Below are 18,614 nucleotides of genomic sequence, written 5' to 3' on the forward strand. Positions count from 1 at the left end.
ATAAGAGCAATGCTGAATTTGTGGCATACAGCATGACGGCTGGGAAAATTCCTATGTACTATCTCTGACAACTGAGAGGCAGCTGACAAGCAGTAAGTCAGAGCCTGGACACCAGTTCCAGGGCTGCAATGGTGTGACCTGCCTAAGCTTCAGAATTCTCATTGCTGTAAAAACAGCTGAGGTTTAATCATTTCTATAGCATCATCTCCTTTAGTGTGATAGGACTTCAATACAACTCTCCACAGCCGTCAAGACTCTCAAACAGCGCAGCCAAGAGAATAATATAGAGGGTGAGGGCATGACTAGACTAGAGCTGCACTACCTGGGTTCAAATCCATTCTCTGCCACTCACAGGGTGACCATGGACAACTTATTTAATCTCTCTACAATCTGCCAGTTTCCTTATCCATCAAATGGGGCTACTATCTGTGTGTACCTCACAGGGGTGTTGTGAGGATGAAAAGAGTTAACACATGTAGACAGCCTGGAATGGTGCCTGGCACACAGTGAGTTCTCAGTTTTAATTATTATTATAATTATCACCAATAGTAGTAGCAGCATCACTACTCCTTTGCTTCAGAGCCAATAAGAAACTACGGGAACCTCTCTATTGACCCACACTTCATTCAATGAGAAATGCATCAGAACTACAGAAAGCAAGGCTTCTCTTACCATGCTTAAAATCTCTGCCTACATGGGAGCTGTTTATACTATTCTAATTTTATGTCTGAAAATTTTTATAATGAAGAGTTTTAAAAAATTCATACTTAAATAATTGATCCAACAAATACTGAGTACCTACTTAATATGCCGGATACTGGGGGAACGGTGTAGAACAACCGTAGTCTCAGTCCTCATGGCTGATAACAATGAACTTGACCTTGTTAAGTCCTTGTCCATTTTTCCCCCATTCACTTATCGCTCAATCAAATCAACACCACTGATTTAGATCACCTAGACCTTTTCCAATAGGTCAACTCTACATTTCTACTCCAATTCCCTTCATTATTTAAAATTCAGCATACCAATTATTCCTTTTTTCCAAACTCTCTCCTCTCTTCTCCATGAAGCCTCCTTGTGACCAGGTAGTTAGCTCTGTTAATTCATCACTCATTGATGTGATCTTTTTAAACTATCCCACTCCTCTACAATACCTCCCAAAGAAACTCCCCAACAAAATGTACTTATCTCTTAATTTTACCCCTGGTCACATTCTAAACTTGCCTTCCTTCTGCATTCTCCCCCTTTCTGGATGCTGTCCCAAAGCCTCCATGCCTTTGGGTACAGGGTTTCCTTTTAGGGTGACCCCTCAAATCACTTTTTTTTTTCTCAAATCACTTTTATTCCAGATTCACCTCTTCTGTAGGCATTTTCTGTCCTCTTACTGTACCTGTCGTGCCTTCTCTGCCCTGTCTCTGCTCCCACCCCCCCTCATAGTAGTAAACCCATAACTTACAACCCCCTTATTGAGCCACTTATCACAGGCCAAACAATGTACTAAGTGTTTTACATGTTAGCCTAAGTAACTGTCACCAATACAACTTGGTAAAATGAGCATATTATTATTCTCATTTTACAGACTTGGAAAAAAAAAAAAGGAAAAAAAAAGCTAGGGTTAGAAAACAGGACTTGCTGAACATAATCCAGCAGGATAAGTGACTCAAGCCCATGTCTAACTCTGAAGCCCAATGTTCTTAACCTCGTGTAACAATGAAAAAGAGCGGAATGTGAAGGGATAGGGATAGTGATAGGGATAGTGAAGTATTTGGGAAAAGATTTAAGAAAACAGGTAAAAGAAAGTATGAAAAACATTACCCAATCCTACTGAGGCTAAAATTAGAAAGACAAATGTTTACGGCCCCCTTTTTAATCTTTTGAAATAAAAATAAAGCATTACAAAGGAAAAATGGAATGCAGTGCCAATTATCTAATGCAGAAATATCACTTGCTTACTAAAAGATCCTGGGCAAGTTGCTTAATACTAAAGCACTTTGGCTCACATTACCTACAAAAGAGGGAAAGGGGAAATACTTGAAGCTGTCTCAAGGGAATGTTAGAAAGTTGATTAACATACGTATTCTAAAACTCTTTGCCTTTTTTTTTTTTTTAGTATAAAGATTTATAATTACAATATCAAATAAATTTTAGCCCTAACATTGAAGATTGGTAGAAAAGTCAATTTCCAGAAATGGAGAACTGATTTCTTCATACCTAAATTTGCCCTGCTGGGAGCAAAGTCAATTCTAACTGCAACTGTGCACGTCAATGCTATCCCCTGCTGAGAGGGTTTAGAAACTGGCCACTGCGTCCATGTTCTACATCCCAATAATAAGTGAATCTTAACTAGTCTATCACCTTACCTTTAAACGAGGGCCCATGTTCTGAGAACCAAGGGGAGCACGTCTATTCACCAAAGCAGATAACTTTTAGCTACTTTGTCTTCCAACTTCCACATGAAATAAAACAGCTGCAAAGTTGAAAGTGTCTGTCCAGCAGACCTTCAGTGAGGGTATGTCATGGAAGCAGAGGGTCAATGTTTCTGGAATGAACTGCATGAATTCCAGAGTGGAGAAATACAATCCTAAAATATATCATCCCTGGACTTCTCTCTAGTGCAGAGAGCGATCAGCTGTCAACGGGTGCATCTGTTCTGCTGTCTCAGGATCCTACCCTACAAAGGAAAAAGAGTCAGTGGAATAGGTGTTCATTTCTCAAAGAGAACCCCCAGAAAACAACAAAGAGAAGGTACAGAATAGGCAATGGAAACCCTGTGGCACTAAAAATAACCAAGGGCAGGTAAACTCTGACCAAGTTTTCCCAATTAGAAGTCCACAAGAAAAGCCAAGTGGCGATCTCACCAGCTTAGCTGTGTCACTCCCCAGAAGGGAGCTCCAGCACTTCCGTTGATCCCAACCCTTCAGTAGAAGCAAAGTGGAGCACAGATTTAGAGTGAGCCTCATCACAACCCACACCCAGTTTCACTTTAATGGGGCTGGGAACAAGGTGAAGAGAAATGAAAGGAGACAGTAGGCTGGGCCGGGTTGCAGAGGGCCTTGGATGCCGTGGTAAGGAATCAAGGTAATACTCAGCTGGAAAGGGGAAACCACCAAAGAGCTTTAAAACCTAATCAATCAGCCTGTGCAGTCTGCTCCCTTTGTGCCCACGTATGCATTTCCAAGACAAGGCTGACTTTATCTTTAAAACAGTAAAATTTGCTACTATGAGTGAGGGGAAAATGTTTTTGAACATTCAAGATAAAGTCACTGAGTAATAAAGTTCAGTAAAGTCAGTGTGTAACTCAAAGATATTCATGAACTAAATGTAGCAGAAAGGGGGTTTTAGCAAGAACAGCCACCACACAACACATGAGAAGAAACTACTGATCACTAAGTGAAAAGAGACAGTCCCTTTCCACATCAGGAACTGTCCTCAGTGCTTCATATGTGTTAACTCACAACCCTAAGACATAGATACAATTATCCCTATTTTATGGATAAGGAAACTGAGGCATTTTCTCAAGGTACTTTCTCAAGATTACACACAGTACATAGTAGAGCTGAGTCAAACCCAGATAACCTGGACTCACACTCCATGCTTTTGATGACCACTCTACTGCCTCTCTATCATGGGAAATCAAGAAAGAAAACAAAAATGCTAACAAAAGCAGAACAGAATGGGTGAAAGCCACCAGATCAAACAAGTTGGCAAACTTTTATAATTAAAAATAAATATGTGTAATTATTTTAAAATATGGTGATAGACTTGCCAAGTACATCAGCCAAAACCTGGGTCAGCTAGCAACTGGAATCGGTTTAAAGCAGCCACAAACAAGAGAAGAATTACATAAACTATAAGTGACCCATTAGAATGCTATATAAGCATTAAAAAAAATAACACTTGTAAGGAATAATAACACAGTAAATCACAAATAAAACGTTAAATGAAAAAACAAGCACAAAATTATTTATATATCATGAGCCCAATTTTTAAAATATTCTACTACATGAAGAAGCCTGGAAGGAGCAACGTAAAAATGTTCGCAGCAGTCCTCTCTAGGTGTTTGGAATTATAGACAATTTTTATTTGCTACCAGTACCTTTCAGTGTTTTCCAAATTTTTTTTTTTTGGCCGCACCACACAGCACATGGGATGGATCTAACCTGTGCCCCCTGCAGTGGAAGCATGGAGTCTTAACCACTGGACTGCCAGGAAAGTCCCCCAAATTCTTAATGATGCAAGAACTTCTAAAAAGTTTCTATTTCTGAAAAACAAAAACTCCTTTTTTTTTTTTTTCTAAAAAAGGGAGAGAACAGGCAAGTTATCCTTTTTTTTTTTCAAATAAGGAAACAGTATTTTAAAATTAGCTAAATATAATAGAATGTACTGAACTTTTATTTCTATTCATAATGATATCAATGGGTCGCCAAGCTTTGATCAGCTATTTGATTATAAAATCAAATAACTCCTAGATCTAATATCATCTTTACTGTGCCCCACCATGAACTACCATGCTTACCCCTGTCCCCCATGCTTCAGAGCCTCCAGTGAGCTTCAAGACTCAACTCAAGCACCACCCCCAGGACTTCCCTGATGGTGCAGTGGATAAGACTCCACACTCCCAATGCAGGGGGCCCAGGTTTGATCCCTGGTCAGGCAACTAGACCCCACAGGCATGCTGCAACTAAAAGTTCGCATGCCACAACTAAGGAGCCTGCCTGCTGCAGCTAAGACCGGGTGCAACCAAATAAATAAATATTTTTTTAAAAAAGCACCGCCCCCTTTCCTGGTCCAACTGCCAAGACCCTCTGAGGACTCCCCTCACCAGGCAGAACCAATCACTTCCTCCTCTGTGATACTCCTATGCTGAAGATACCTCTATTATAGCATTTATTAGTCTGTATTATAATTATTTGTTTATACAGTAGCTTCTCCTAATGAACTATAGACTTCCTGAGGACATGTACTGGGTCTTACTCATCTTTGCCTCCCAGTGGCTAACATGGTGTTCAAAGTCATCTCAGAGTCCATACTTGTACAATTGTGTTCCCCAGGTGATTGCTATGCATGTTACACTTCAGGAAGCACGGTCTAGACTCTAGAGCAGTCAGCCTGAGAAGGGACCTAATATTCTGCATCTCTAACAGGTTCACAGGTAATGCGGATGCTGCTGGTTTGCAGACCATGCTTTCAGGAGCAAGGGTCTACTGCAGAAGGAGCTGGCAAACTACAGTCTGCAGGCCAAATCCAGTCAGCTGCCGGGTTTTGTTTAAAAAAAAAAAAAGTTTTGTAAAAAAAAAAAAAACCAACACAGCCAAGTTTGTTCGTTTACATTTTGTCTGTGACTGCCTCTGAACTACAACACAGAGCTGAGTAGTTGCAGCGGAGATGTATGGCCCACAAAGCTTTCCTATCTGACCGTCTACAAAAAAAAGTTTACCAATCTCTGGTATAGATGACTTAGTCTTAAAGCTACACAAAAGCACTGTATAAATGAACTCATTTTTATATATCAAAAAAAGCATAAAAATCACTTTCTTCCAGTTCTACTATCCCCTCTTAGGAAAAGAGCTATAAAACTGGCAACATTATGCAAATGTTTCTCCTGGCTAATTTCAACTGTTATTTAAAAATTTTATGCCTCCCATACCCCAAATAGGAATTTTATACAACTGTTTCCCAAGGTACGTGTTTCATACACTCATGCTTGTACTTCATCAAGGCTATAATTTCCTAAAACCAACCAGTACCTCAAGGACCAAATATTATATCTGGGTTTCTAAAATTACTACAATACATACTGACTCAGTCTCCACTTTTAAAGTGCTATTCTAAAAAGCTGTGACCTACTGTATAGCACAGGGAACTCTACTCAGTACTCTGTAATGACCTATATGGGAAAAGAATCTAAAAAAGAGTGGATATATGTATATGTATAATTGATTCACTTTGCTGTACAGCAGAAACTAACACAACACTGTAAATCAACTATACTCCAATAAAAAATTAATTAAAAAAAGAAAACTATGTGAAAGTCCACTTCAGAATTCTGGTGCATAAAGAGATAGTGGCAGCACATAGGAGTTCCAAATATCAACCACTGAGTCCCACAAAACAAGACAGGACAAAAGAAAGCTGTCTGCTTTGTAAGATGTAGTCTCCAGCATTCCCTACAGAGAAGTGCCAGCCCCAAGTCCACAGAAGTCAAATTAAAAAACAAATCTTCAATTAGCAAAAGGCCCACAAGTTAGAGTGGTCCAACTAAGGAGGTTCTAAGAAATAAAGTGCACCATCAGACACTTTGGATTATTAGTTTACATTTTCCTTTGCTTAATTTCACCCTTGGTTTATTCTCCCCACCCCAAAATCCCACCATAAAAGACTGCCCTCCGCACCAAGTTTATTCTCTTGAGATATTTATACAGTTGTCTATTCCTGCTACCTTGATTCAGCCAAGTTATACAGTTTTCATTTATATTCTTTTCTCATCTGTCAGCCCCTCCAGTCTCTTAATCACTCCTGTGGGTCTTCTGTGAACTCTCTCCAGCTGGTCCCCAGTGATTTGGTAATGAGGTGCCTCCAACTGACTGCAGCCTTCCAGGAACAGCCTTGTTAGTCAGAACGAGATGAGCTCACCCTCCTCGGTTATGTGACATAATACTCCTGATTAGACAATCCCCAAAAACAGAAAACGAGAATGCTGCCATATTAGACTATAACCCCATTCCATGCTCCCCAGATTTGGGCACTGGGGCAGAATGTGTTAGAAGAAAAAAAATAAACGGACACAGTCTCACTGCATCCAGTTATTAGAGGATGAAGCGGGTAGGGAGAAAAGAGTATTTTCATATTAGAACAAACTCGTAGATAATAAAACAGAATGCAAAATATGCATGAATTGCTAAAGAAAAAACATGGGTATGTTTAAAACATTCGTATATATTTTGTAGTTGAGGCAGGAAGGCTACTCGGGGCTCTGTTCCCAGGCCCCAAAGGGTTATATACCCCCTTATCCTCTACCATTAGAGGTACCCGAGCTGAAAATTTGGAAAAGCACTACAACCCCCACTCGACTGCTGGTTTACTACCCCATTACCACTCATTTCATATACTCACATTTTATTTTTTCTGCTGTGTTCCTCCATCCCTAAATATCTGTATTTTCTCTTAGTTTAAAATTATTTGCTAAAACTTTGTGTTTTAGCAAATTCACTATCAACATCTTTAGGTTCTTCTGTATCATTCACTCTTCAATCATTTCATATTTATTGGGCATCTGTGGCATGCCAGTGTGTGCTAAAAGCTAAGGTCACAAGAATGAATAAGACAGGATCTTTTCTTAACTCAGTGAACACTGTCCAATGTGGGAGATGGACAATACAATGTAGCAAGTACCACAAAAAAGGAGAAAGCAATGTGTGGAGGGCAAAGAAAGGAGAAAGGTAACTTTGCCTGAGTGGGGAAGTCTTCACAGGAGTGGCAATGGGACTGTTACTTAAGAATGAGTAAACAGGGACTTCCTTGGTGGTGCACTGGTTAAGAATCCACCTGCCAGGCTTCCTGACTTCAGGCTATACTACAAGGCTACAGTGATCAAGACAGTATGGTACTGGCACAAAAACAGAAATATAGATCAATGGAACAGGACAGAAAACCCAGAGATAAACTATGGTCAACTAATCTGTGACAAAGGAGGCAAGGATATACAATGGAGAAAAGGCAGCCTCTTCAATAAGTGGTGCTACATGTAAAACTGGACAGCTACATGTAAAAGAATGAAATTAGAACACTCTTTAACACCATACACAAAAATAAACTCAAAATGGATTAAAGACCTAAATGTAAGGCCAGACACTATAAAACTCCTAGAGGAAAACATAGGAAGAACATGCTTCGACATAAATAACAGCAAGATCTTTTTTGATCCACCCCCTAGAGTAATGGAAATAAAAACAAAAATAAATAAGTGGGACCTAATGAAACTTCAAAGCTTCTGCACAGCAAAGGAAACGATAAGCAAGACGAACACACAACCCTCAGAATGGGAGAAAATATTTGCAAACGAATCAACAGACAAAGGATTAATCTTCAAAATATATAAACAATTCATCCAGCTCAACATCAGAAAAACAAACAACCCAATCAAAAAATGGGCAGAAGACCTAAATAGGCATTTCTCCAAAGAAGACATACGGATGGCCAAGAGGCACATGAAAAGCTGCTCAACATCACTAATTATTAGAGAAATGCAAATCAAAACAACAATGAGGTATCACCTCCCACCGGTTAGAATGGGCATCATCAGAAAATCTACAAACAGTAAATGCTGGAGAGGGTGTGGAGAAAAGGGAACACTTTTGCACTGCTGGTGGGAATGTAAATTGATACAGCCACTATGCAGAACAGCATGGAGGTTCCTTGCAAAACTAAAAATAGAACTACTGTATGACCCAGCAATCCCACTACTGGGCATATACCCAGAGAACACCATGATTCAAAAAGACAAATGCACTCCAATGTTCACTGCAGCACTATTTACAACAGCCAGGACATGGAAGCAACCTAAATGTCCATCAACAGATGAATGGATAAAGAAGATGTGGTCCATATATGCAATGGAATATTACTCAGCTGTAAAAAGCAATGAAACTGGGACATTTGTAGAGACATGGATGGACCTAGAGACTGTCATACAGAGTGAAGTGAGTCAGAACGAGAAAAACAAACATCGTATATTAACACATATATGTCGACTATAGAAAAATGGTACAAATCAACCAGTTTGCAAGGCAGAAACAGAGACCCAGATGTAGAGAATAAACATATGCTCACCAAGTGGGGAAAGCAGGGAGGGCTGGGGAGGGAATGAATTGGGAGACTGGGATACCAAATTGTACACTCTAAATATATGCAGTTAATTGTAAAAAAAAAAAAGAAAGAGAAAAGAATCCGCCTGCCAATGCAGGGGACACGGGTTCGAGCCCTGGGTCAGGAAGATCCCACGTGCTGCGGACCAACTAAGCCCATGCGCCACAACTACTGAGCCTGCACTCTAGAGCCTAAGTCACAACCACTGAGCCCTTGCGCCGCAACTACTGAAGCCTGTGCACCTAGAGCTCCACAACAAGAGAAGCCACAGCACCGAGAAGCCCGCGCACTGCAATGAAGAGTAGCCCCCACTCACCACAACTAGAGAAAGCCCACACACAGCAACAAAGATGCAACGCAGCCAAAAATAAAAATAAATAAATAAATAAAACTTTTTAAAAAAAAAGAGTAAGCATTTGCAAGGCAGAAAGAAAGGAGGGGGGTAGAAAGTACCAGTATCCTAGGTAGAAGGAACAGTATAAGTAAAAGTACTGAGTTGAGAGAGTGATGAAAGGCAAGCAAAGTGTTTAGAAACCCTAGGGTGACTGATTCTAAGTACAGTACAGTGTAGGGCAGTGGTCAAGAGCATGAATCTTACACCTAAGCGATCCTAGACAAGCTTAGCTTATCTTCAGTTGCCTCATATATAAAATGGAGAGGCACTGAGAAAAGGAAGGAATTCAGCTGCTCTTGGGAAGCAAGACTTGGAATATAAGGGAAGGGAGGAACGTTTGAGACTGGAAACTAGACGCAAGTGACTTGGCACCACAGGAGAGCCCTGGGGGATACAGCTCTATGTGCAAACCAGGATGCAGGGTTGCCAGGTTGCCAGGTTATGATGGCGGTTTGTGCCCAAGCAGCCCAACCTAAATAAATGAGGAAGATGACACTGAGTGTACTTGAGGGAACTTGGTTCAGCCAAGTTATACAGTTTTCATTTGTAGTCTTTCTTCATCAGGAAAGATGAGAGATCCAGAAAAATCTCATTTGGAAACAACCACAGCAGCAAACTAAAATACTAAGTTTTCTGGATTTTTTCTTCCAAGTATAATGATAAAAACTAGAATCCACCTGTATTGAGAACTTACTCTATGCCAACGGTCTGAAGTGTTTCATGTATTATCTCATTTAACTCTCACAACAACCATGTAAGGTAACCATATTACTATGCGTATTTTATAGATTAGGAAACAGACATGTAGAGAGCTAAAATAATTTGTGTGTAGTCACTAAGTTGATAACTGAAGGAACCAGGCAATGTGATTGCAGAGCCCACCCTCTGAACCAGGAATACTGACGCATCAAGAAGAACCTCCAAAAAAAAAAAAAAGAGGGGACTGGTGGCGCAGTGGTTAAGAATCTGCCTGCCAGTGCAGGGGACACGGGTTCGAGCCCTGCTCCAGGAAGATCCCACATGCCAGGGAGCACCTAAGCCCGTGTGCCACAACTACTAAGCCTGTGCTCTACAGCCTGCAAGCCACAACTAATGAGCCTACGGGCTGCAACTACTGAAGCCCGTGTGCCTAGAGCCTGTGCTCCGCAACAAGAGAAGCCACCACAATGAGAAGCCTGTGCACCGCAATGAAGAGTAGCCCCTGCTCTCCGCAACTAGAGAAAGCCGGCATGCAGCAACAAAGACCCAATGCAGCTGAAAATAAATTAACTTAATTAATTAATTAATTATTTTTAAAAATACATTCTTGGGATAGGAAGAATGAGAGCTCAGAAATATTTAATTTGGAATTTTAAAGGAACATGACTTCATTTTCTTAGACTCTAAGCAACAACAACATAACCACAAGAGATGTTTTTTAACTAAGGGAGTAAGAGGATCACATATTTAAAAAGAAGTAACTCTGGGGGCAATTTGAAAGAGACCCTGAAGAGAAAGATAGATCACTGGCTGAGAGACAAGAGGATACTGATGCAAGGGAGCTACTAGGCACTGGCTGTGATGTAGAGGGGGAGAGACTGGTATATGCTTTATTTCTGTTACAAGCAACAGCATCAGTGATCTGTGAGGCCGAAAAGATCAAGGAGAGCAAGGAGCCAAGGACAACTCAGGATTTCCTATGCTTGGGAGCCTGGATGAATAATGGTAGAGAATTAAGGAGGCAGAGCAAATATGTAGGGAAAGTAATGAGTGCAGAACTGAACATGTTAAGTTTAAGTGTCTACAGGATACCCAGGTGAGTATATCCACAAGACAAGTGCAAATCAGCATCTGAAGCTACACATACCAGGATCCTGAGGGCAGTTAAAAGACATGGGGAATGGGAAAAGACTGCCAGAGAAAGCAGGCAGACCAAGAAAAAGACTAACCATAGAACCCTGAGGGGATCAACTAAATATACCCTGCCCTTGCCCCCAAAAAGGAGCTAGCAAATCAAAATGAGAAGAAACTTAGAGGAGAAAAACTGTAAAAGTAATTTATTGGAGGCAAAAAGAAGTGACCATTTCTAGTAATCTCTTGTCAAAATCAGTTTCACTTAAGTGTAACTTATACCTAGTAAGTCACCAATTTAAAGCATACAATTAAGAGTTCTGACAACTGTATAAGGTTTTGATATAAAATACAAGCATGATACACTTCATCGTCCCCCAAAATTCCCTCACGATCCTTTGCAGTCAGCGCCCCCCCTCCACCCTCCTGCACAACCCATGATGTACTTTCTTTGCTACAGTTTTGCCTTTTACAGAATGTCACATAAATGACATCACATAGAATGGACATAACGCTTTTGAGCTCCACACATGCTGTTACTTGTATCAGTTGTTCATTCCCCTTTACTGCTGGTAGTTTTCGTCCATTATGTGGACATACAACAATTTGTTTACCCACTCACCAGTAAAGGACATTTGGGTTCTGCCCAGGTTGGGGCTATTATAGGTACATATTCAAGTAGAAGTATAATGTGGACACACGTTTTCATTTCTCTTGGGTAAATAGCCAAGAGTGGCATTGCTAGGTCATGTGGTAAGTCTATATTTAATTTACAAGAAACTGGCAAACTGTTTTCCAAAGTGGCTGTACCACCTTGCGCTTCCACCAGCAATGTATGAGAGCTCCAGTAACTAAACCCACCTATGCTTGGTATTATCAATCTTTTAAATTTTACCCATTCTAATAGATGTGAAGTTGTATCTCACTGTGGTTTTAATTTCCCTAAGGACTAACAATACTGAATATCTTTTCATGGGCCTGTTGGCTATTTATAAAGCTTCTCTGGTATCCAAATCTTCTGCCATTCTTAAAAATTGAGCTGTCTTCTTACTATTGAGTTGTTAAGAGTTCTTTATAAATTCTCAATACAAGTTCTTTATTAGATATACATTCAACAAATATTTCCTGTGGCTTGCTTTTTCATTTCCTTAACAGTGCTGTTTAAAGAGTAAAAGTTTCTAACTTTTCTAACTTAATGAAATCCAACTTATCAATCTTTTTCTTCCTGTTATAGTTTGTGCTTCTTTGGGTCTTATTTCTTCAAAAATCTTTGTCTAACTCAAGGGCACAAAGATTTTCTTCTGTTTTCTCCTAGAAGTTTTATCTAAAAGTTTCATATAAGAAAATCTCTTGTCAAAGTTTTCAACAAGATTTTTTTAAAGCACCTGCATTCCATTTATCTCATAATTAGTCACACAGTTTTATTATCCCTTAGTTTCTTTCAAAATCAACTTCCCACATTACCAAGCACTATTTAAGTTACAGTCTATTTCAGAATTGGAAAGATTTTTATCTTTTTAACAGATGTTCCCCTTCTTCAATCTAATAAACGGCATTTCTAAATGTAGGAAAGATTTTAGTCCCTCGGTTCTCCTCAAATTGACATAAAACTTCTGGACCCCTGATGCTGGTTCTTAAAAGTAATACTGCATTTCCTAATTCAAGCTGGATTCCATTACATCAGTCTCTTTGAAATAAACCAGAGTTCTTCAGACTCAAAATTAAATGAATAGTATATAAGAAACTCTATTCTATGCCCCCGGGAATAGAACACAGTTCAGAGAAAGTAGAAAAAAAGGTATATAAAGCTAATGTGAGTAAAACAGGGAGAAATGAAATGAGAAATTATCATTGCTCACTTTGTCACTTCATGGGAAGTCCAGAGAAAAACAAAATAGAAAACTGGCTCACCTATGTCCCTGTCAGTCTTTACTCTAAACCAAGAAAACAGCAGCTTCGATTTACAATTCCCTCCTACCCTGATGTTTCTTCTGTTTACTAAACTGACGCTACTGTGCCCGACCCACAGACTTGGAACAGGCCCCTGTGTTCCCATACCGTGGCAGCTTTTATGCTTAGGTGACTCTGGGCCACCAAATCTTGGCTATAACAGGAAAAATTTTAAACTAATTCTCTGAATCTGACAAGCCGTCTCCCTCAATAAGTCTAGGAAGTTGTTATTTCATTAACTGTGCATGAAGTGGCAGGCAAAAAGCCAGATCTACAGCCCAGTGGAATTGACACACATATACTCAAAAGCTAACACAATTTTCTACCATCCAGTACTTTCAATTCTACTCTTTATTTTTTAAGGAAAATAAATTATTTATATAATCAGAAGAAAGAGCAACCTTAAATGATTATTTTCTAGTTTTTTAAAGAATTGTTTTATTTATTTATTTAGTTAGTTAGTTATTTAATTTATTGGCTGCATTGGGTCTTCGTTGCTACGTGTGGGCTTTCTGTAGTTGTGGAGAGCAGGGGCTACTCTTGACTGCAGTGCACAGGCTTTTTATTGCGGTGGCTTCTTTTGTTGTGGAGCACGGGCTCTAGGTGCATGGGCTTCAATAGTTGCAGCTCGTGGGCTCAGCGGCTCGCAGGCTCTAGAGCTCAGGCTCAGTAGTTTTGGCGCATGGGCTTAGTTGCTCTGTGGCATGTGGGATCTTCCTGGACCAGGACTCGAACCCGTGTCCCCTGCATTGGCAGGCAGATTCTTAACCACTGCGCCACCAGGGAAGACCCTATAGTTCTTTATTTAAGATTCTGGGAAGGAAAATTCAACTAGCCACAGAAATAGCAACTTAAGATGGCTCGACTTGGAAGAGAAATTCAACACTATGGTACTCAAAACAAAACTTCTATTGACCTAATAATCAATGTTACCAAACAAAGGTTTATTAATTTCTTCAAATGTGTATTAAGCACCTATTACATGCCAAGTAATATGTTGGATGCTTAGGATTCCAAAATAAGATAATCCCTGACCCCTTAGAAACATACAATTTAGTAAAGAAGACAGGCAGTGGTGGGTGTGAGGTCTGGTCTGGGCTCCCTGAGTCCATGACCGGGGAAGCCAGTGGGTTTGGGATTCTTTTTGAGCTCTTTTGGTCCCCTTACCACCTTGGGTTTTTCTGTGGAGGCCAAGTCCTCCTGCTGTCTTTGGGGAGAGTCAGGGTGACAGTCTTGGTCATATTCATGAGCACAAGGGCTTGTTAAGAGGTGCTGCCTCCCTCAAGGCCAAACCTGCTTGATTTAGGGCTCCTGATATAAAACTTATACAGTGATACAGACCCAGACCGGAAAATGGAAACGTCTGGCGGCCGAGCAGTCCGCAGAACAAGGAAAAAACAGCTTTGCTTTGCTTGGCCCATTGCTTCAATATCTTATAGTTGGTTTTTTATTTCTTGGAAACAACCAACTTTTCATTGTTGTTTGCCTTCTGTGTCTTCTCTTTAGCCGTTACAGAGTTTAGTTTCATGCAGTAAAATCTATGAGGTGAACACACAGTGTTAGTGGAAGCCAGGAAGGGACCCTTCATCAGGATCGGCTCTTAAGCTTCTCAGGAAACTTCACACCACCCTCCTGGGAGCAAAGCCAAGTCTTCCACTGAGTTAACAGTGTTTTGGGAATCAAAGGCTACAAAACACTACCTATGTGGTATTGTTTACTCTCATGGTCAATGACTCTCTCTCCTCAGTACTGGTCAGAGGGGATTTTTGGACCACATACAGGGCACAGAAAAAGCTCACTGTAAACCCCAATCTATTTATCAAAATTACACATGATCTAAATGCAGTGCAGTATCCTAGAACAGAGAAAGGATATTCATGGAAAATTTTGTGAAAAATCTAAATAAAGTCTGTAGTTCAATGTCATACCAATGTTAATTTCTTGGGTGTGACAAAATGTACCACGATTATGTAAGACATCAACATTAGGGGGAGAGCTGGGTGAAAGGTATACAGGAACTCGCTGTACTATTTTGCATCTTTTCTATAACCTTAAAATGATTCTAAAGTAAAATTTGCTTTTAAAAAAAAGTACATATGGTTCCCCACTGTATAGTCTCACTCCCTCTTAGAATTCTGATCATGCCTCCCAAATCACTGCCCCAATTCAGGTAATGCTTGATTAAAACATTTTTTTTCAAAACCTTTTCAAATCCTTTCTATCGATATAAAACATTAATGCAGCCCAGCTGGGTTTCCTTCTTCACCAAGACATGAAAAACTAGATCACACTTGGGAGGTTTTAGCTGTTTTCCTAATAGTTTCACCACATACACCAAGGGGTATCCTTGGAGTTAAACTTCCCTAAGTGGACAAGACAGGGGTTTAAAATATCCTGGGCTGGATCTCTGGATAAAAACAAAGAGACACAACAGAAAATCTATGTTGTATATCATTAGATTATCCTTACCTGATCTCTCACCAAAAAGAATAATGAATAGAAAATACAACAAAAGCATGAGGAAGTACTTTTCTAGAAGCCTACAGCAAACTTAATCTCTCATTTCATTGATCAAAATTGAATTACATTTCCTTTCCTAAATTAGAGACTGGTAAAGACAGATGGAATTATTTTTAGCCAACCAGGCCCATCCTTTGGCATGAAGATGTGGTTGGCTTCCCCTGAAGCACGTGGCTGCAAGAGAGGAGAGTGAATACATGGAAGAAAATCTGTTAGGAGGAAGAAGGAAATGGATGCTATGGGTAGGGAGGTGGGGAGATCAACCAAAAGAATCCTCTGCACTTTATATCCACAGTATGCTAGCAACTGAGGAACTCTAAAATGTAAACGCAACTTTTACTACGCAATTACTAGCACTTGTGTTTTCTGTTGCTTTGTCAAAGTTCTTGGGGTGGACATGGGAGCTTATACAAGTGCAAAAAAAAATTAAGTATGGCTAGTAGGTTTCTATGAGTAGTGGGCTTAGTGTCTGGTGGGTGGGATATGTGGGATACAAGGAAATTCATGTCCCTTGTATGGTTCAAGCGGAATCAGATGGCCTTGCAGACAGACAGAAGCATAAAGACAGGTCATCTAGTTAAGCCAATCTCAATTTTTCAAAATAGAAATGTATTTTAAATGCTTTTTAAAGTGTTTTATTTCATTCTTTGTCTTTAAGGCTAGTCTAAAAGGAACTAGCATTTGTTGAAGGATAAAAACAGAGGGATATGCACTGGGAAGAGAAAGTAAAAACTACACAGGAGACAAGAGGGCAGACAGCAGAATCAAGCAGTATCAGCAGTATTTTGTCTTGTGGAACTGAAAACCACAGTCACAGAAAGATAGAGAAAATGAAAAAACAGAGGACTCTGTACCAGATGAAGGGACGGGATAAAATCCCAGGAAAACAACTAAATGAAGAGGAGATAGGCACCGTTACAGAAAAAGAATTCAGAATAATGATGGTGAAGATGATCCAGGACTTTGAAAATAGACTGGATGCAAAGATCGAAAAGTTTACCAAAGACCTAGAAGAATTAAAGAGCAAACAAACAGAGATATGCAACACAATAACTAAAATGAAAAATACACTAGAAGGAACCAATAGCAGATTAACTGAGGCAGAAGCTCGAATAAGTGACCTCAAAGACAGAATGGTGATAATCACTGATGTGGAAAAGAATAAAGAAAAAAGAATGAAAAGAACTGAAGACAGCCTAAGAGACCTCTGGGTCAATGTTAAACGCACCAACATTCTCATTATAAGGGTCCCATTAGGAGAAGAGAGAGAGAAAGGACCTGAGAAAATATTGGAAGAGATTATAGTTGAAAACTTCCCTAACATGGGAAAGGAAATAGCTACCCAAGTCCAGGAAGCACAGAGTCCCAGGCAGGCTAAACCCACGGAGAAACACACCAAGACATATAGTAGTCAAATTGACAAAAATTAGACAGAGACATGTTATTAAAAGCAACAAGGGAAAAACGACAAATAACATACAAGGGCACTCCCATGAGGTTAACAGCTGACTTCTCAGCAGAAACTCTGCAAGCCAGAAGGGAGTGGCATGATATATTTCAAGTGATGAAAGGGAAGAATCTACAACCAAGAATACTCTACCCAGCAAGGATCTCATTCAGATTCGACGGAGAAATCAAAAGCTTTACAGACAAGCAACAGCTAAGAGAACTCAGCACCACCAAACCAGCCCTACAACAAATGCTAAAGCAACTTCTCTAAGCGGGAAACAGAAGAGAAGAAAAGGACCTACAAAAACAAAAACAAAACAATTAAGAAAATGGTAATAGCGGGCTTCCTAGGTGGCACAGTGGTTAAGAATCCGCCTGCCAATGCAGAGGACGTGGGTTTGATCCCTGTTCCAGGAAGATCCCACACGCCGCAAAGCAACTAAGCCCGTGCGCCACAACTATTGAGCCTGCGCTTTAGAGCCCATGAGCCACACTATTGAGCCCATGTGCTGCAACTACTGAAGCCCATGCACCTAGAGCCCGTGCTGCACAACAAGAGAAGCCATGGCAATGAAGAGCCCGTGCACCACAACGAAGAGTAGCCCCCACTCACAACTAAAGAAAGCCCACGCACAGCAAAAAAGACCCAACACAGGCAATAAAAATAAATAAACAAATAACTTATTAAAAAAAAGAAAAAGAAAATGGTAATAGGAACATACATGTCAATAATTACCTTGAATGTAAATGGACTAAATGCACCAACCAAAAGACACAGACTGGCTGACTGGATACAAAAATAAGACCCATATATATGCTGTCTGCAAGAGACCCACTTCAGACCTAGAGAAACATACAGACTGAAAAAGCTATTCCATGCAAATGGAAATCAAAAGAAAGCTGGAGTAGCGATACTCATATCAGATAAAATAGACTTTAAAATAAAAAATGTTACAAGAGACAAGAAAGGACACTACATAATGATCAAGGGATCAATCCAAGAAGAGGAGATAACAATTATAAATATATACGCACCCAATATAGGAACGCCTCCATACATAAGGCAAATGCTAACAATTATGAAAGAGGAAATGCAAGGCAGAAATAGAGACACAGATGTAGAGAACAAACATATGGACACCAAGTGGGGAAAGTGGGGAGGGTTGGGGGGGAATGAATTGAGAGATTGGGATACCAAATTGTACACTCTAAATATATTCTGTTTATTGTCCGTTAACTGTATCTCAATAAAAGTTCTTTAAAAAAATAAAAAAACTACACAGGAACATTGTATAAGATCTTAGAGTACCTAAGCAGGAAGGGATCTCAAAACCATTAGTTGAGTGAATATACTAAAGCATTCAATCTTTTAATAAAATTTATTGTGGGACCTCCATGGTGGTCCAGTGGCTAAGACTCGGTGCTCCCAATGCAGGAGTTCAATCCCTGGCTGGGGAACCAGATCCCGTGTGCCACAACTAAAAGATCCCGCACAAAGCAACGAAGATCCTGCATGCCACAATTAAAGACCCGGCGCAGCCAAATAAATAAATAAATATTTTTTAAAAAAAATTATTGTGTCAGTATTTTAAAAAATACAGTGAAC

The 18,614-nt window shown here is 39.9% G+C and overlaps 1 protein-coding gene across 4 annotated transcripts in view; it reads right to left on the minus strand.

The window, feature by feature from the left end:
* AREL1 (apoptosis resistant E3 ubiquitin protein ligase 1) overlaps window positions 1-18,614 on the minus strand; it is a 48,151-nt gene that overhangs the window by 26,025 nt on the left and 3,512 nt on the right. For 3 of the 4 annotated variants that reach the window (XM_057732632.1, XM_057732631.1, XM_057732629.1), the window contains exon 2: window positions 2,361-2,671. The exons of the other annotated variant lie outside the window; for it this stretch is intronic. The gene's annotated coding sequence lies outside the window, so the exon portion shown is untranslated. The remainder of the gene's footprint in view (window positions 1-2,360; window positions 2,672-18,614) is intronic. 4 annotated transcript variants of the gene reach the window in all.

The sequence above is a fragment of the Hippopotamus amphibius genome, chromosome 4 (assembly GCF_030028045.1).
Source record: "Hippopotamus amphibius kiboko isolate mHipAmp2 chromosome 4, mHipAmp2.hap2, whole genome shotgun sequence".
Taxonomy (NCBI): Eukaryota; Metazoa; Chordata; class Mammalia; order Artiodactyla; family Hippopotamidae; genus Hippopotamus; species Hippopotamus amphibius.